General features: G+C 36.0%; 1 protein-coding gene and 1 long non-coding RNA gene across 6 annotated transcripts in view; one reads left to right on the top strand and one right to left on the bottom strand.

The window, feature by feature from the left end:
* Nucleotides 1-10,704: 10,704 nt before the first annotated feature.
* The window catches only part of LOC143238330 (uncharacterized), a 74,123-nt gene continuing 64,183 nt past the window's right edge, over nucleotides 10,705-20,644 (bottom strand). The window contains exon 4 of the long non-coding RNA XR_013020534.1: nucleotides 10,705-11,279. This is a non-coding gene — a long non-coding RNA (uncharacterized LOC143238330). The remainder of the gene's footprint in view (nucleotides 11,280-20,644) is intronic.
* LOC143238328 (protein phosphatase EYA1-like) overlaps nucleotides 11,921-20,644 on the top strand; it is a 241,022-nt gene continuing 232,298 nt past the window's right edge. The window contains exon 1 of one of the 5 annotated variants that reach the window (XM_076478438.1): nucleotides 11,921-11,990. The gene's annotated coding sequence lies outside the window, so the exon portion shown is untranslated. The remainder of the gene's footprint in view (nucleotides 11,991-20,644) is intronic. The other 4 variants (XM_076478442.1, XM_076478456.1, XM_076478462.1 and 1 more) reach the window with 4 other exon arrangements.

Below are 20,644 nucleotides of genomic sequence, written 5' to 3'. Positions count from 1 at the left end.
ATTGTCATTGTCATATAACCATATTTTTTTTAAAGCCAAACCAAAACACATTAAAATTTCAAAAAATATGCTGCATTTTTTAAAAAAGGTTCTAGGGTGCAAATTACAACGTGAGATAATAAAATGAATCCTTGGTTTTGAAGGTGACTGAAGAAGTGGAACCCACATTGCAGTCGGGATACACTGTTTATCAGTCTTAACCTTGTTTGTTTGTTTGTTTTTTAATTTCGCACAAAGCTACTCGAGGGCTATCTGTGCTAGCCGTCCCTAATTTTGCAGTGTAAGACTAGAGGGAAGGCAGCTAGTCATCACCACCCACCTCCATCTCTTGGGTTACTCTTTTACCAACGAATAGTGGGATTGACTGTGACATTATAACGCCCTCACGGCTGAAAGGGCGAGTATGTGTTGTGAGACGGGGATGCTAACCCGCGACTCTCGGATTACTAGTCGAACGCCTTAACGCGCTTGGCCATGCTGGGCCGGAGTCTTAACCTCCAATTCGCTAGTCTCACATAGGAAACAGACACAATTAGATTAGAAATTAGGAGAGCTAAATTTTGTTTTGTTTTGGCTTAAAAAATGTGGTTGTAATATAATTAATCAGAGGTTGAGATTTGCTGTTGCTAACGCAATCCTTCCGCATGTTTTTGTTTACTTATTTAACTTCATTTGAATGTATTTATTTAATTTCATTATAAACTATTATCTATTTTTCAAATATGTTTGCGACCCTCTCACACATTCTGACAACCAAATTTACGGTCGTGACCCTTTGAATGAGAAATGTAGCCGTTTACAATTGATGTGCTAAAATATGCACAGCTCGCAAATATAAATATTGTATGAATCAAAAAGCGAAGAACATAGAACGGTCGTATTTGAAACACCGAACTATAACCCTACTCAAAGCTCAGGGAGCACCATCGTAAGTTCGCAGACCTTATTGAAATATTTGGTCTAAATAATCAAGTAGCTCAGTTAGTCTGCCTTCACACGAGAACAAAAATGAACAGTTAAAAAATCAAACACATTCTACGTAGTAAAAATGTCTGTAGCTTTCACATGAACTAAGACAGAAGTGCGCAGTAAACTATATAATCATAGAAACACCTTGCAGTGCTTCAGCAGCTTTGAAATTCGAGGGAAGTTTAGATCATTTGAAAACATAGCTCACTGGGAGGACTCAAAATGTATAAAAGTTTGGAGGAATCTCCCTAGTAAATATTATCTCGACAAACATTGCCTAATCCATTATTTTTCTTCAGATTTCGACAAGTTAGAAAAGAGGGGTTTGCGCCCTCTTGCATGTGTTAGTACTTGTAGATCCCAACGAACAACTTGTGATACTATAAAACAGAGGTACAATTTATTTAGCGATGCTCGAAGCTTGGACACCAAATGAGACAACGGTAAGTCTTCGGATTTGTAACGCTACAATCAGGGGCTCGATTCCTCTCAGAGGACACAGCAGAGAGAGCCCGATGTGGCTTCGCTATAACAAAACACACACACATAAAGATCGAACAAATAGTTGATGTGCGCCACGAATAGCGACATGTTCATCATAAAGAGGAGCACGCTTTGACTTGAATTAAATAATGACATCAATCAATCATTCAACGCAGTTTTTATTTCTTTCATACTGAGAGCGTTGTTTTCTTTCTAATTGTACTAAATTCGGGATTAGTGAAAATTACTGTGATGTAAATGAACTGAACAGCGAACATATGAACAAAATATGTATTAGCTTGTTTCATTTTGAACATATTGACGAAGTCTGTGTTGCAGAAACGTAATGGACTCAGTATACCTGACATGATTGAAACATAGTAGTAATAACATGATAAAAACAGTAGAATGTTTGAAAAAAAACTTTCCAACAAGGCTATGGAAAATCCATTGTGAAATCCAAGATTTACATATTTCAGTAGGTATATGTAGAAAGTTAACAAATATAATTAACATGTCAAGTGCAGAGAATTTATGTTTAAATATTATTTAATTTTTTGCAACAAGAATACTAGCGTTTACCTCTCGTGTTTGCACGAGCGAAGAGTGTCGCTTCGTCCAGTATTGTGGGTCAGAGTGGGGCCCAGTAGTTAATGTATCGAACAACGAAGCTGAGGCTTTATTATTTATTTCTCATTATTAGCTCCGAATTTTGGCTCGGCATGGCCAAGTGGTTAAGCCACTCGACTCGTAATCTGAGGGTCGCGGGTTCGAATCCCCATCGCACCAAAACATGCTCGCCCTTTCAGCCGTGGGGGCGTTATAATGTGATGGTCACTCCCATTATTCGTTGGTAAAAGAGTAGTCCAAGAGGTGGCGGTGGGTGGTGATGACTAACTGCCTTCCCTCTAGTCTTACACTGCTAAATTACGGACGGCTAACGCAGATAGCCCTCGTGTAGCATTGCGCGAAATTCAAAACAAAACAAACGAGCTCCGAATTTTGGGATCGTCGGTGTGTAAAAACAGCACCTATTTACTATTCAATCTTGCAAAAGCATCCCAGATAGTCATCTTGTAATTGTGTGTGAAATCCAATAACAACAACAGACAAAACAAAATCGTCTAATGTTTCAATAATCAACTTAAATATATAGTGCTGTGTCAAAAGTACCCAATATCCAGTTATTCTAAACATGTGACATGACCCAATCATCATGGATTGTAACGAGCACATTGGTATTAGATTTTCTCCTCTGGAGAGTAGATTATGCAATAAACGAGCTAATAACTACTCTAACTAGAGCTCAGTGAGTACAAATAGAAAGATACTTTAAATATAGATAGATTAAAACTTCTAAAATGTAAGTAACATATTGAAACACAGTAAAATTTAAGAGATCGTTAGCTGCGTAAAAACGTGCAATTATGGGTCATAATTACATTTTACGGCATTGAAAACTTGACCAGTAGACCATCTAGGAACTCTTAGTATTCCACAAATAATAACAGTAGTTATACAAACCAAAATACTGATTTTTTTCAGAACTGTGTATGTATAGGAAATGGCCCATAAGAAAGATAAAAACTAGCAAAGAAAATGAGCTTATACTACTTTGTTAAAAACTGTATCTTTTGCTTGAATGGTATCCAAGACCTGACTTGGCACAAAATTCACAAAGTGCTGAAAGGGATTTCTTCCTATCTAATCGTTAATAGATTATGGAGCGAGATAGTAGTGGTGGTTAAAGTGTCTGTCAACTTCGTCTTAAAGTTTCACTTTTGAACGGCGATCTTGGAAATGTGGTGGTTATCTGAAGTCTCCGTCATGAATATTTATAGTTATAGTAGACGGGTTCTCCGCTGGTACAGCGATAGGTCTATGGATTTACAACGCTAAAATCAGAAATTAGATTTCCCTCGGTAGACTCAGCAGATAGCCCGATGTGGCTTTGCTATAAATAAAACACACACAGTTTCTAATAACTATGAAAAACATATGTATGCACTAGATAACACTAGGGTAGACACACATATAGTAGACGTAATGGGTGGTGTCTGGGAGTTATATTAGTTTGTTTAGATGACTGATTGGGACCCTTTATACTAGTATAATTAATTACTTTACTGGGCAACCAGTTCAATGCTTTTCTATCATAATGCAGGCTGGAATATTGAATTCAAGAGGTAAGTTTATTTAACTTACTCACCCCTAAATTGTAGTATCTCATTTTTATTGTTTTCATTATTCTTATTATTATTCTTTACTGCGGAGAGCAGTCCCTTCTTACAACTATCTGTAGGCAGTGAAGTGTGGTACAGATGTGGAACATTCTGGGCTTCAGTATCCACATCTCATTCTTCTCTTTCTAATTTCTATTGTTTTAATTTTAATTTGTCTTTTTTATTCCTTTAATTTAATTTATTTCTTTATGTGAGACTGGCGAATGGAGGTTAATACTGATAGAAGGTGCATCCCCACAGCAATGTGTGTCCTACTTCTTCAGCCACCTCCAAAATCTAGGATACATTTCATATCCCACATTATAACTTGTATTCTCATATCCTTTAAATCAGTGTAGTGTTTTTATATTTATTCTTGTTTCGGCTTGTTTTTCGTTATAACAAATTAATATAATTAGTCAGATGTTTGGATTTGCTGTTTTTAACACATTCCTTCCTTCTGATTTTGTTTTAATTGAATTTACTGAACTCTTGCTGTTAATATTCTCTTTAAATATTTATACAATTACACATATAAAATAAACTTGTTGCAATGTTCTTCACAATGTGCAGTTGATGGTGGGTGCAATGTACCATTACAGTACCAACGTACCAATGTCAATTGTTATACAGACCCAGAATGGCCAGGTGGTTAAAGCACTCAACACGTAATCCGAGGGTCGCTGGTTCGAATCCCCATCACACCAAACATGATCGCTCTCTTAGTCGTGGGGGCGTTATAAGTGACGGTACATCCCACTATTAGTTGGTAAAAGAGTAGCCCAAAAGTTGGCGGTTAGTGGTGATGACTAGCTTCTTTCCCTCTAGTCTTACCCTGCTAAGTTAAGGACAGTTAGTGCAGATAGCCCTCGTGTAGCTTTGCGTGAAATTCAAAACAAACAAACAATATTATACTTACTAGATGTACACACCCAATTATGCCTCTTTTGAATGTTGCAATATCTTTGCTATTTCTCGTTTGTATTACACTGCCTACACTACTTCTTGCCTCGATAACTCATATTATCGTAAAACTCACATGTCACGTCACGTGGTTTTCTACTTTGCATCTCCAGCTCACATTAAGCCAAAATTCAAGTGTTAAGCCTCAAGTAAGTTTATTTAATTTATTGTTGAATTAGAATATAAAATCGAAAATGTTCTTTTAAATAAATGCCTGAAGACAAATACTTGACGATAAGTATTAGGCTTACATCCAGTTTTCATGCTTAAGGCCAAGATTTCTCGTGCTCTAATAGCTGGCCAAACTCCATGACAGAAGTCGAGGAAAACAACCAATTAGAAGTCTGCATCTTCGTTAAGTTAATACATTGTTAAGACTCGGTTAAATAATAGTGAAGGATTTATGCAACATTGTTTCAGTGTCCATTTCAACTAGTCATAGCTTAGATTTCGTAAATAGTATACACAAAACATCGTATTTTACTTTAAGAGTCGATTTATTGAGAAATATTTAATCAGGATCACACACGAGAACAAATACTTCCAAAGCGAGTATTAGTAATTACCTACTAAATAATTATTTTTCAAACAAATGTCTATCATTGAGAATTCCGAATACATATAATGTCGATAGTTTAAACCAGAAATTATTATCGTAAATCTGTTTTGAAGAAGCAATAAAGGGCTTATATTCTTATGAGCCTCACCTAAATATATCAAATGTGGACGAATAAAACCATGATATAAAGTTATCAAATACTTCCTATCAACTAACATTTTAATTTTGTCTGATATGATCTTGTAGTCATCTCCCTAATAGTTCAAATGTGCTATCGTTACTTACCTGACATCCTATCTGATGAGCACAGTTGAAGCGCTTCTCCATTCACATATGTATATTTACTTTATTATTATTCATATTTTCTTATTTTAGTGTGAAAGATTAAATTTAATCTTTTACAGACGAATCACTTTCCAGAAGCCAGTGATTTGTTTATCTGTTTGTTTTTTTTTTATTTTGCGCAAAGCTACATGAGGGCTATCTGCGCTAGCCGTCCCTAATTTAGCAGTGTAAGACTAGAGGGAAGGCAGCTAGTCATCATCACCCACCATCAACTCTTGGGCTACTCTTTTACAAACGCATAGTGGGATTGACCGTAACATTATAATACATCCACGGTTGAAAGGGCGAGTATGTATTGTGAGACGGCGATTCGAACCCGCGACCCTCAGATTACGAGTCGAACGCCTTAATCCACCTGGTCATGCCGGGCCCTTTTTGTAACATTAAATCATAAAATATTACGTTGTATACCATTTATCCCTGCTACGAAAATTCAACTGCAAAGCTGTAAGCTTACCCTGACGAAGAAAAATAGAGCGTGTGTGTTTCTTATAACAGAGGAACATCGGGTTAGCTGCTGAGTCCAGCGAGGGTAATCGAACCCCTAATATTAGCATTGTAGACATATCACCGTGCTAGCTGGAGACGAGGAGAATGGACTGCTAATTTGAGGAAAGATTTAGTGTGACTGTTTTGCTGGCGCATAGAGTCTTTTATGATCCATATTTGGTAGAAAGGGTCCAACAGTCTTCTTTCTGTAACTGCATAAGGTTATTCACCTTTATCTATTAATTAAGGCTGTGCCTTTGAACATGAAGTTCACTAGTAAGGTTTAAAATCTTCCATTACACTCGACAGAATCTATAAGATAACCAATGATTTTAGTTTTAAGAATTTGTTCGTAATTGAGCATGAGGCTATACAATAATGGGCTGTCTGTGTTGTGCCCGCTATGGGTATCGAAGCCTAGTTTTTAGAGTTATAAGCCCGTAGTCTTTCTGCTGTGCCACCGGAGGGCTTTTTAAAGAAACCAATGTTGCAAAAAATCTGTTTAAAAAGACTGTGCACTTTATCCGGAACTAGAAATACAAATAAAACCTTCAATACAGCCATAGGGCTATAAAATGTGTTCCATTCTATAACACTATGTAACAAAATTTTACTTTTCCTTCTTCCTGGGCAGAAAGTGATATTTCACAATTGCTTATGCCTAAAGTAAATGGAAAAGACCTACTTTTCTCTTAAACTTTGCTTTTGTGACCTGGGAGCGTATAACCAAAACAGGATGGGAGAGAAAATTTGGGGGCTGATACGTGAAAGTGATTTACATTACAGTCGCAAATCTCGAAAAACTACTCACTTCTAAACATTTTTGTATAACTTTAGTATAAATACATGTAAATCTTGATTCATATGTTGTTTTATTCAGACCTTATGTAAATGAAAATGTGCAAATTTGCCCGTTTTTGCATATAAAATAGGTTAATTTCTAAATTTCATTATCCAGGTCACAAAAGCAAAGTTTGAAGGGAATAATGACCATTTTCTGTACTTCTACAACATAAGCAATTAAGAAATAACACATAATATCTAGGGACAAAAGTTGTGTTGCATGGTGTAATTCGTGTAATTCTACCTAAAATCCATAAAGATGTCTATTACTTCAAACAGTATATAAAATATCATATACTTCCCCTAGAAATTCTGCAGCTCAGCTGTTTTACAAAGTGATTCGTGGAATCTATTAAACAACCAATATAAAGTGCGTTTCAAATAGGATAGCCGACCAGTCGTGATTGAATGTAGAACGCTTTATTTGAAGTTGTATAATGTTTGATAACCTCGCGGGCTTGAACGAAAAGTTTTGATGACGTATAACAGACAAGTTGAAATGCTGTTTTATACATTTATCATTGACAAATCATGTTACGTCATTAAAGAATGACCTGATTTAAATTACCGTCAATCATGCTATCATCACAGTATTAAATAATAACAGATTATGCTCCAAGAGGGTTAATTGTTTGACACCATTTGGGGTTTTCTTTCCTCTTTTGTTTTCAGTAAATTATTATATAATGTAATGTAAATACTTTGGGTTTGTTTGTTTTTTAATTCCGCGTAAATCTACTAGCTCAGTTCCTTGGACCTAAGAATTGGTGGTGAGTACTGTTAGGTAATTGCTTCCCATCTATTGTTGTTGTTGTTGTTTTGAATTAAGCACAAAGCTACACATTGGGCTATCTGTGCTCTGCCCACCACGGATATCGAATCCCGGTTTTTAGCGCTTTAAGTCCGCAGACATACCGCTGAGCCACTGGGGGGTTTTCCCATCTATTCTATCACTCCAATACTAAGAATAGCCATGTTTAGGCTACTTTGTAACCAAGACGTACGTTTTCTTATGATTCTATGTTCATGGCCAGTTGGTTGTAGCGCTCGACTCACAGTCTGAGAGTCGAGGGTATGAATTCCCGTCACACAGAATAGGTTCGCCTTTCTAACCGTGTTGGCGTTATTATGTGGTGGGCAATCTCACTATTCGTTGGTAAAATAGTAGCTCAAGAGCTGGCGGTAGATGGTGATGACTAGCTCGCTTCCCTTTAGTCTTATACTGCTAAATTAGTGACGTCTAGCAAATGTAGTCCTCGTGTAGTTTTTAATTAAAAACAATGTTGTTTTTACCGCAATACACAACGCCTTTTTTCATATTACTATATCCATAGATGTTTTTCTAATTAAAAAAAAGTATAGGTTTAAGTTTTCGGTTAATACTGAATTGATCTATATAACAATCAAGTTTTACTTGTTTCCTTAAATATAAAGCTCAAACTTCAGATATGATTTTAAACTCTTATTATTAAAGGAGTAGTCCCTCGTAAACACTAAATCATTACAAACTTCAGATATGATTTCTAAACTCTTATTATTAAAGGAATAGTCCCTCGTAAACACTAAATCATTACAAACTTCAGATATGATTTCTAAACTCTTATTATTAAAGGAATAGTCCCTCGTAAACACTAAATCATTACAAACTTCAGATATGATTTCTAAACTCTTATTATTAAAGGAATAGTCCCTCGTAAACACTAAACATTACCTATTATTTGCCGCTCCTGGAGTCACTGTGTTGACGTAAATTCACTTTTGATGTTGTTGTTTTTAAATTAAACACAAAGCTACACAAAGGGTTATCTATTCTCTGCCCACGACGGGTACTGAAACCCGGTTTTTAGCATTGTAAGTCAGTAGACATACCGTTCTGCACTCATTTTGGATATTTATAAACCACTCTTTTTTCATTAACAAAATCTAACTTATTTGTGGTTTTAGGAGTATTATTTCTGACTGTGTGACTTTTTTATTTTAAAACTAAGTTAACATAATAACTGATTGTTTTAACACGAAGCTACACAATGGACTGGTTGTGTTGGCCAACCAGGAGTACTGAAACCCAGTTTTTAACGTTGTGTGCCCACAGACTTCCCACTGATCCACTGTTTCTGTCTTGCAGATTCAAATTCGTAGCTACATTTTTTTACAAAGATTTATACTATTCATAACTGTTTAAAACTGATAAACTGGCCAGAAGACAGCTTGCTGGTCCAACAACACTCACAGTGAACACTTGGGCTACTTGTGTCCAATCAAATATTGCTATAGCACACCCTAAATCATAAATTGAGGAGCACGTTTTTATGGCAAATGATCGCGAGCCACAGTAATGTGCAATTGATTTTAAAAGAGCAGAGAACTTTAATAAAAAAAAGTATTGTCTTACGATACTGTTTAAGATTGTGGATTGTCTTTGGTACATACTGAGTAGAAAGCCATGAAAAGCGAACAGATCCTCTTTTATTCCTATTCAAGCGAGCTTATAAACACTTTTAGAATCGAAACCTAATTAGTGAATTCTTGCATATTAATCTTAATTACGTGTAATAATTATTATTGTTATCACTTTAGAAACCTATAATTCTTTTTTCCCCAAACTCCCAGCAAAGTGTAGAATTAGGCTTGTCTTTCAGTGGTTGTGGGTAATTTTTTTTACGAAAAAAGGGACACTACTAGACCATAATAAGAGGAAGACAGAGGTGTGAACCCATCTATCCATTTCCATGAGCAGGTCACTGGCGAGTCATACATTCTGGGATTCCCTGTTGGGGTGCGAACCACTAATCCATCCCTCTTCAGAATCCATGGATTTGTATTCATGACTTACCTCTTTATCACTTTATTTGTACTATATTCCATTTTGGACTGACGATCTAGAAGGAAAACAACTAATAACCAGCACTCACTACCAACTCTCGGACTCATCTTGATTAATGTACAAAAAAGAAGGATGAGACCACAAGTGTGTAACCCATGGGGAAGAAGGGGGCGCGCCCCTCACTTTCATTATAAATCCTCAGTAAGTACATACTGGACATTTTTTGTTGAAAGTTTGTGGTTTTCAATTATAAAAGGAGTAATAAACAGAGATCAAGCAATAAAAAATCAAGTTTCTCGGTGTTCTTATCAAAAATAATTTCGTCTCATTACACTCAGAAGTCTTTTTTTTTTTTAAATTTACCCCGTTTCAAACAAAGTTAAGCTTTCTTTCCGTCATAACCCATAGTCTAAAACATGTGAAGTATTTTTCTTTTTTTGGAGCAACACGTCGTGAAAAATAAATTCTCGATTCCACAGTCCAGTTGGCCTAGCAAATTAACCACGTCTGGCCACTGTGCTTTGGCTTCGCTGGGCGGTCCCAAAATGTTATCTTCTTAATGGAACATTTGATATTTACATAAGGGTTGTGCTGTTTGTGATAATGTTTATTGCTTTAAGGGCAAGTTAATTCTGCAAAAAACACAAAACAAAAGCTTTTATGAACAGACCAAACTTCAACGAGTTGCTTGCTGTACAACTTTGTTCTATTCAAAGGTGCATCGAGCAACTTTATTTCAGTTCGGTTGCGAGTAAGTCTCACGTGCTCTGTGTTATATATGGTTAACAAACGTTCCTGTAAAATGTGGATCATCCAAGCTTTTAGGCTTTTTTTTTTGTCATTGTACCCAGTTCTTTTAACCTTCACTTGGAGGATCGATCACCTGACAAAATCGCACAGTACAGTGATTCCTCCCTTTTCTTAACCTAAACTGTCACTTGGGTGCCACAGAAACTGAGATTTGAAGACCTGTTCTGCCACAAATAAGAAATAAGGCAACGCTTTCCTTTTGAGCAGGTTCAAGACAACTTAAATGCGTTTTATTTTTATTCATTATTTTTTAACTATATAAGATTTTAACAAATTTCATTTATCCATGGTTTTAAAATTCTATGCAATAAGCGGATTATTTATCATATATAAAATAAAAATTGTATTATTGTAACGACAATCCTACTATTTTGTATGATAAAGCTGACACTTATAATACTATAAAATACAAATACATTATGTCGTCTTGACGTCATTGCCTTCGACTTTAAGCTTTATACCTGATGTGCAATCTAAACCAAAATTCCAACACTTTAAAACAATATTTAAGTATTAAAGTGAATGGTTTGTTTTGAATTTGAATGTGCGATTGACCGTAACATTATAACGCACCTACGGCTGAAAGGAAACCTCATAATCAAGGACCTAATGATTATAAGCAATATGAGTTAAACTTTTAAGCCTCGTATTTTTTAGAGAAGATTTTCAGGATGAACAAGATGAACTCAGCTGGGGGTTGATAAACGGTCCTCTCCAACGCTCTAGACTGACGTAGTCCATGAAACTGCTGAACCCAGTTTTCGTCGTGTGTCTGATAAGTATGAAGAAGCCAAACAAACGCATTCATTAATAATCACTAAATGAAACATTTCCTCTTATACCTAACGGAGAAACAGTATGTCTAGTAACGACAGTACTTTTACTTACAATAAAAGTTTTTCACCAAGCATAGAATTTTCAAACTAAAATTCATATATATGACATACACGTAAAACAATTAGTCAGGGAGCGGTAGAATACAGCGAGTGCACTATTTAGTAGGTGTAAAATAACTAGTCAGGGTGTGGTAAAACACAGCGAGTGCACTATTTAATACGTGTAAAATAACTAATCAGGGAGCGGTAGAATACAGGGAGTGCACTATTTAATACGTGTAAAATAACTAATCAGGGAGCGGTAGAATACAGGGAGTGCAGCATTTAATACGTGTAAAATAACTAGTCAGGGAGCGGTAGAATACAGGTAGTGCACTATTTAATACCTGTAAAATAACTAGTCAGGGAGCGGTAGAATACAGGTAGTGCACTATTTAATACCTGTAAAATAACTAATCAGGGAGCGGTAGAATACAGGGAGTGCACTATTTAATACGTGTAAAATAACTAGTCAGGGAGCGGTAGAATACAACGAGTGCACTATTTAACATGTGTAAAATAACTCGTCAAAGTGCGGTAGAACATAGCGAGTTCAAACATTCAGACTGGATTGGAACAAGTATCGTCTGACAGTTTTCCTGTAGCACGTAAGTCTGTTCTGTTATGCTGAAATAGGTCCGAATAATCCATTAGATTCCTGAAACTTGAAGCATGAGCAATTGCAATGCTCTAATGTTTACATAATTTCTATCTTGAAATTTACCAAAATCATTAAATTGATACATATTGCCCCCCTTAGGGGGTCAGTGGTAAGCCTAAAGTCTTAGGTAAATGATTGTGTATCTTTACGCTTAACGAAAAACAAGTGCTGCTGTTTTGTTAATAACATTTTACTTATAACATATATTAAATTCCACTCAGTTAAAAAGTATTTTGTTATCTGTGGTATGTTTACAAAAATGTATGCTCGGGACATATCAGCCCAGGACGTGAATAATCAAGACCCTAAACAACGTTTAAAGTTTTCAAAACAATATCTCGCAATATTCCAGATACCGAGGTAGTTGACTTACGAGATACTCGTACATTTTCCATACCATGTTTCTTCAGAGCATTTTTGAAGTAATATTTTTTCCTCCTGTTCGCGTTATGTTAACCCTATCAGTACGACTACGTTCATACTTATGTTTTTACACTGCACAAAATTACTAGTAAATGTAGATATACATAGTTTAACAAGTCTTTCTTTGAGAAATTTCGATATTTCTCCTAATTTCTCGATATCCTGAGATTCTAATGATAATTCTTTTTTTTTCTGTTAATAACGTTTACTAAGAGCCTTGTTACACTATATAATTATGAAATACCGAAGAATAACCTGTCATTTGTCGTTTGGGTCTTCAGAACACGGTTTTAAAGTACATTTACAACCAAAGCGAAATCTTTGTTTTTCCTTCGTGTTGGTACAAGGGGTGTTCGGATGCACGTGCTACTAGCCCTTCTCCCACGACCCCATCGCCGTACAGCTGCAAACAGCCACTCTTTTACCCCTCCCCCCCCCAAATGATGCGAGTGACATGAGAAAACAAGCCTTTAGACTTGCGTTCGGTTGAACTCTTGAGTGTATGAGGTCACTCGCTGTTTATGCATATGGGACATTTTTGTCTAGCAGGGAAAGTAAACTTAAATTGACTTACACTGACAGTTGTTCAGGATGTAAATAATTTATAGCTATTCTAAGCGAAGAAGCTGGTAATATGTATAAATAGACACGTCTCTGAGACAAGGGTCTATATCTATTCTATTTGACCCGGCATGGCCAGGTGGTTAGGACTCTCGACGTGCAATCTGAGAATCACGGGTTCGAATCCCCGTCGTGCCAGCATATCCTCGCTCCCTTTCAGCCGTGTGGTGATTATAATGTGATAGTCAAACCCGCTATTCTTTGGTGAAAAGAGTAGCCTAAGAGTTGGCGGTGCATGGTTACTTAAGTTCTTACTGGCAACGATATAAAATGCCACTGACAACTTTCACACAGGTGCCAACAACTGCTAGAAAAATGGTGAAATATATTAGTCAGAACTCAAACATTTGAGCTGTCAGGATACAACTCCAGGGCTAGGTTAGTAGTATTTTCAAGTGTCAGTAATACTTATACATTTGCGCCAGGTAAAGCCTAATAGTTAGTGTACCTGGATCGCAAACTCTAGAATATGTGTTTCACGACCCAATGTCGCAAAAGCGAGTTCGACATTTTGGATTCGTGGGATCGCTGTACGAATTAGTTAAATACTATTATCCAGTCACACAACAATAGCTCTTAATTCGGCGGTGGGTGTTGCTTACCATCTACCTCACTTCTTTTCTGCATCTTGAAAATCACGACATTACTGATGTTTAACAAACCGTATTATTGCGTAAGAGCTACAATATCGATGTGAAATGTTGCGCTAAATTCTGAAGCAAACAAAAAGACTAAGGGGTTGCTAAAGTCTTTTGATAATTTTCACCAAAATATGAATTGTATTTGTGAAACCGTTAATTTAGAAAGCACCGCATTCTTAACGTAATTTGAGAGATGTGTGGATACGTAAAGCTATTCCGACACTCAGTTACACAACCCCTTTCGAACATGTTGTCAGCTTCCGGTCAGTTACCTCTTTCTTTCTTTCTTTGTAAACCTGACGATGACCGAAGAAGGTCGAAACGTTGTTCGCCCCTCTGCGTAAAAAATTTTCTCAATCCAAATGAGCCGTTTTTACATATATTTTTCTCTACAAGTGGGTTTTCTCGACATCACTGATCACTTATATCTAACTTAATAAGATTCTCGACAGCTGAATAGTTCTGAGTAAGATACAAAGATCGTTATTACTCTATATATTTGTAGTAAATCATGTCCAGTCAAACCTTAAACAGCCTTTATATTATGTAGAAAATCCAGGAACTACTGATAAAGTCGGTGTTGATGTTTTTTGTTTTTGTTGAGCACAAATATACACAATGGCCTATCTGTGTCGTGCCCTCTGTTGGTTCGAAGCCTGAGATTAAGCACGATAAGTACTCAATATTACCGTTAAGCCAATGGGTGTCGCTTGAATCGTAAAAGAAGTAAGCACGTTGTCAGTTTGAATAGACCACAAGGAGGGGCATGTACAAGGAGTATGACCTACCCCCCCCAACCCCCAACAGTTTTCTGTGTACGAAGTCGGTCATTTTGGTGAGAGTAATATTGTTTATTTATATGCGTAAAACGTTTGCACGTGTGTTGAAATGATCTATATACATACCCACTTATATATGTGTTTGACATGTCTTTCCTCCCTTAGCGGTCAAATTTAAATTCCTGCGCATGACACTAAAGAAAAAGAAGAAATAATAATAAAAGATGTGTAACAAGTATTTTCTGCATAACTTAATATGGTAATCCTGTGGTGTCATGTACATCATTAAATAGGCGTTACTGTTTGGTAAATAGTTAATGAATTCTTAAGAACTTTGTTTTCACGCGTTAGTAACCTAAGTACTTCAGCCAAACTACTACTCGACTTTGAATATTATTTCAATATAAATATTTTTGACTAGCAATAAAATAAAAATAAAACCTCTTTACTTTCGGAGAAAAAGTTTCTTGAAGATGGCAATGTGAATTTATAAATAGCAGAGTTAGAATGAAAAAAAATTGTAATATCGCTTACCAGTTTTCGAACAGAACTCGAAGTTTCAACGGATGTTCCTCGCACGATGAGTGTTCATCGTAACATAAGCTGTGTAATCTTTTAGTTTAAAATTACTAAAATTATTTTCCATCCCCAATGGAATTATTACTGAATTTAAAATAGTTTAAAGCATTTGGTTCATATAAGTCTATCATGATTCATTATAATTCGTCAAATTTAACTAAATTCGACATTTATCCCTAATTAAAACAGTGTAGCGAAAAAAAAAGGCATAGATAACTTATATTTGAAGTTTAGTGGTGTGGTTTTGTACTTATTAAAGTGACCAAAAATTCATTAAAATAAATTAAATTTAAATGAGAAATTCGTGGATGAAAATACTGCACAAACCACCGTATCTCCTGGGGTTATGTTCTTGTTCTATACTACCTTTAGCAATACCTATACGGATAACCAGTATGGCGGGCATAAAAGAGAGATTAGCAAGGAGCACTTTGAAAATGCTGATACCCGAAGCAGTGTTCCTATTTAAGAAGTTCATAGTTTAACACAACACTGAACTATTAATTTTGGTTATCGAGATTCGCTATTTCCAAAGTGAGTCATTTAATGGTCCGTAGTATCAAGTTGACACAGCATCAGTGGATCCCCAAATTTGCTTGACTTCCCTGCGGACTTTATTTTTGTCTATTTTCATGAAATGTTAGTTGACCACGTTAACTCCTTCATTGCAGAGAGTGTTTGAATCCATGTTCGGAATATTCTGTTGTAGTTTTGTTGCAATATTGTAATTTTGTAACGTAGTCTCAAAGTCACTAAAACAGGTTCTTTAGGACTTCATGGCAAAATCATTTATTTTGGGGTTTATGTTTATTTTTTGTCTTTACTAGAACTTGGAAATTGCTTCCGTGGTGTTTTAAGGCCTACTGCTCTTAACCACGTAATATATACTGAACTTGGTGTAATGTCCAAGCAACAAGCACTTATCTAGTATTGGAAAACTATTTGGGATAAATCGTGGGGTTTCTTCGATATTCATAGATTTGATTTTTCTGAGCTGACAGAAAGGGAATCATTTGTACAAGTGAAAGCGTGGATGTTCCTGTCTTGTTTCCAAGTTTGCCGTAGCTGAGCAGTAATGTGGAGCTGTAGAAGTTGAGCAATGGATTCGAAAAAAACCCATAATTTATCCTAAAACGTCTATGAAAATATGTTATTCCTCTGAGGATATGTGATACTCACACCAATATATATTTATGTATAATACAGAAGCTCAAAACCTAAAGATTTTCCTGGTATTTTATGTGCATAGTCAGTGCTGAGATACAGGGACAGTTATACGGCACAACCCACACAGGGAAAAGTGCATTTTGCTGTAAACCTCTTGTGGCACAACACAACGAAAGTGCTAACTCAGTGATGTGAAAGGGCTGTACCTGAAGAGCTTATGAGTTGTGGCGTGAAAGTTTTATCAGGTACATTCTGGTACTTTTATTCAGTGCTTAACGATATTTTTAACGAAGTTTACTTTAACGAAACGTTTTTTTTTCTTCTTTTAATCGAAAATACAGTCTAATTAGTGCTTAAAAATATTTTAAATTAAATTTGCTTTAGCGAAACGTTCTTCAATTGAAGATACAAGCTGATCAGAGCTTAACAATGTTTTTATCGAAATGTGCTTTCATAACGTGTTATGGTAATCAGATAGTGAAAGGATTAGTAAGTGACTGAATCAGTAAAAAAGAAGTGTGTATTTGGCCATTAATGGCCTGAACAAAGAAACGCCTGAACATTGAAACTGAACAAAATCAAACCACACATGCATAGTATCTCCTACGTCAAGACAGGGACATCTTCCTCACTTTCAACACCTCACTCTTCCCCCAGTGGCACAGCGGCACGTCTCCGGACCGCTAGAAACCGGGTTTCGATACCTGTGGTTGGCAGAGCACAGACAGCCCATTATGTAGCTTTGGGTTTAATTCTAACACAAAAATTCAAGATCTCCTGTTCCCACTCCTTGTACTTTGATAGTTATAACTTATCTGCTATAGCGCTAAGTTGAAGAAATATAAATATTTAGAAGTGTAGGAGTCAAACAATTGAATTCATACATTAGTTAGCTTGTTTGTTTGTTTTTTAATTTTGCGCAAAGCTACACGAGGGCTATCTGCGCTATCCGTCCCTAATTTAGCAGTGTAAGAGTAGACGAATGGCAGCTAGTCATCACCACCTACCACCAACTCTTGGGCTACCATTTTACTAACGAATAGTGGGATTGACCGTCACATTATAACGCCCCCACGGCTGAAAGGGCTAGCATCTTCGGTGCGACGGGGATTCGAACCCGTGATCCTCACGTTACGATTCGAACCCCTTAACCCACCTGGCCATGCCGGGCCCAGAAATAAATACAAGCGAAAGTTAATGTTTGAAACACTGAAGGTTAATATATATTAACCGCATAACAACACGTGCCACATACATCGTTAAAAAACACACTTTATTTTGGTTTAAATTCAAAACGTATTAGATCAAATAAATAAATGTGAAATTTACCTTCAATAGTGAGCTTTGTTTCTTGGAAAAACAATTATAAGATAATAATATAGTTGTACGTTTATGATTGAAATCCGACGAGATGAATAAATAACACTGCTGCAGGTTTAGTTGATAAGGATTACAGTGAGAGCACATGTATTTGTATATTGTCAAGTGCAGGTCGTGTGTCATTTCGGTAATCGTGATATTCATAGTAAGGACCTAAAACTGAATGTGAAAATGATTATACTAATAATTTACCTGTAAAATGTGTAAAATCAACAATAACGTACATGATGTTATTAACAGCGTAGACACATATGCCCAGTGGATCATGGCCTGGCATCGTCAGGTGGTGAAGCTTTCGAACTTCACATGCTTAACACCGGTAGTAGACGGAGCACAATACCCCATTATGTAGCTTTGCGCTAGAAGAAATAAACTAAACCGATACGTGTTCGTATAATAAGTAAATTGACGAAAAATCTAGATCCTGTTTTAAAGGCCTCCAGGATTGTATATGGTAATAAATGTAGGGTAGGTATATGAAATAAGGGAAGGATACATAATCGAGAATTATTTGAATATTAAATATCTTTTATTATTTGTTTAGAGTACATTTTGTTCAGTTTAAAAACTTACGTCATGTATTATTAATGTTCGAGTGCCTAATGTATCTGACCATCTAAGAATCATTGGCATAATATAAGTTTTGTCTATTTGGTAAAGAAAAAGGGGGTAAAAAATTAGCCATACAATAAGTGAGCGATAACAGAGCTTCCAACAACACAGGCCGATGGTGTCAGAAGATTCAGTGAACAAGAGCTTACATTATATTAAGCCTTGACCTCACGCCCACGGCAAAACTCTTGATAAACGGACACTTGGCGGAAATTAAACAGTAGACTCACTGTTTCAAATAACAGAAGGGAATAAAAATATTCAGTATTTATAGTTTTGCGTCACACAGCTGTAAGATGAAGAGAAACAGTGGTAATCCTTTATAACAGCAATGAAATAAATGGCTCAATAACGTTTCACATTCACTTGTTTACTGTATGTACATGCATGTTGACCTGCATGACTACAGTTTGTATTCGTTAATTACTGTACAACTGTCTCTTAAGGTTTATTTCATGCAAAATAAGGAAAAGCAAAAATGGTTGACTTGGATTTTATATGGTACAAAGTACAAACAAACTTTAGTCGTTAGTAGCAGTTTGTTCTTAATTCGATACACTCCCTCACTGTATTTATTCTTCTGTTTTACTTTGTAGCCAAGAAATCTGTGTTGTTTCCTCTTTAGATATCTGTTATCTTGTCAAGCTCCTGTAACGGTGCAAGTCTCCTTCATAATTGAACTATGGTATATACTAACGTTAGGGCACTCGGCTTGCAATCTGAGAGTTGCGGGTTCGAATCCTTGCTACAATACGGGCTTCCCTTTTAGACGTGGGTGCGTTGTAAAGTGACAGTTAATCCCATTATTCGTTGGTAAAACAGTAGACCAAGAGTTGGCGGTGTGGGGCGTTAACTAGCTGCCTTTCTTTTAATTTGTCACTACCGCATTAGCTAGTGTAAAATTCAGAACAAACAAGCAAACTGAAAGGAAATTTCTTTACGAGTCTGCACTTAAACACTTTCATCAATCAACATTATCCACTCAAAACTATTCCCTGTATTTAACCCGACACCAAAATTGTTTATAATTGACACTTCATTTAAACAAGTTATGTTGCAAAACATTTGTGTAAGTACGCCTATGTATTACATAAACATGAAGAAATCTTATTTTCAGAGTTCATGTTATGGAACATTGGTACTCGAGCGTGTATGTGTTAGCAATTACATAATGATATAGGTCTTAATCAAACACAAACACGAGCAGGAATAGTCTTAATTATTTATATGGTTCACTTTATGTCTTCCATAACAGTCAATTATTGTTTTTGTTTTTCTTGTTTATCACAACGCTGCACAAAGGGCTATCTGTGCTGTCCCCAACAAGGGAATCGAAACCAAGTTTTTAACGTTATACGCCTTATAAACGTACTGCTAAGTTACTTGGTGTTTTTTTTAAAGAATAACCCTTAGCTTCGCTATGCATCATTTACGTCTTTGAATGACCAATATGTGATGAATGCACCTAAACAACAACACGAGATTTAGCATGCTTGTACTGTTCGAATTTAGCCATCTTCATAGGCCAGTTTAACAAACAAAACGTAATCCAACTGAGAATGTCAGATACGCCACAGAGACCCTTCACTGAAATCCTTGAGCATCCATTAATTATTCTTCTCAACCAATGGGTTACAATCAGACAAGACAACTTCTGGTACATTATGGAGTATATTTCGTTCCAAGAAACTAATCATTATGATAAATAGGTGATCCAAAATGATGCATATGGTGGGGTCCTAATGAAGTAGCCGATGAGAATATGATCTGATAACTGTGGTATTAATGTAATAAATGTTTTATCATAAAATTCAAGACAGTTGAAAATAAAATTCACTTCTGGTGACAATTAAGTTTCTCTTAGGATAAAAGTCGTAGCTCATTGTGTCTCTTAAGTAATTTCAAGATATTCACTTATCATAAAATGCTTTCCGAGTTAAAAAAAAGAAAAAGGGGGTGTTAAAGATGCACATTTTCAAAAACAAGTGTTAAGGATTATTATGAATCGAATTCTGCGCATAGCTACACGAGGGCTATCTGCGCTAGCCGTCCCTAGTTTAGCAGTGTGAGACGAGAGGGAAGGCAGCTAGCCATTATCACCCACTGCCAACTCTTGAACTACTCTTCTACCAATTTTACAATTTTACGATTTAAAATTAGGGACATTTAGCGATGATAACCCGTTTCGTAAATTCGTGAATTTCCGCAACAAAATTTGTTTAATTTATAAAATTCTCATTTTAAAAGTCTGAGTGAAAAAGTAAAAAAATATTAGACAGCAAAAAGACATGGCATAATGTGTAGTTTTGTAATAATAAATAATTATATTTATTATCATATTTTTACTGGTGTGAAATTCCTTATTTAGTCAATTTTCTAAATACTAAATAAATAAATGA

The sequence above is a fragment of the Tachypleus tridentatus genome, chromosome 13 (assembly GCF_004210375.1).
Source record: "Tachypleus tridentatus isolate NWPU-2018 chromosome 13, ASM421037v1, whole genome shotgun sequence".
NCBI classification, from domain to species: Eukaryota; Metazoa; Arthropoda; class Merostomata; order Xiphosura; family Limulidae; genus Tachypleus; species Tachypleus tridentatus.
This window is presented reverse-complemented; position numbering and strand designations above follow the sequence as displayed.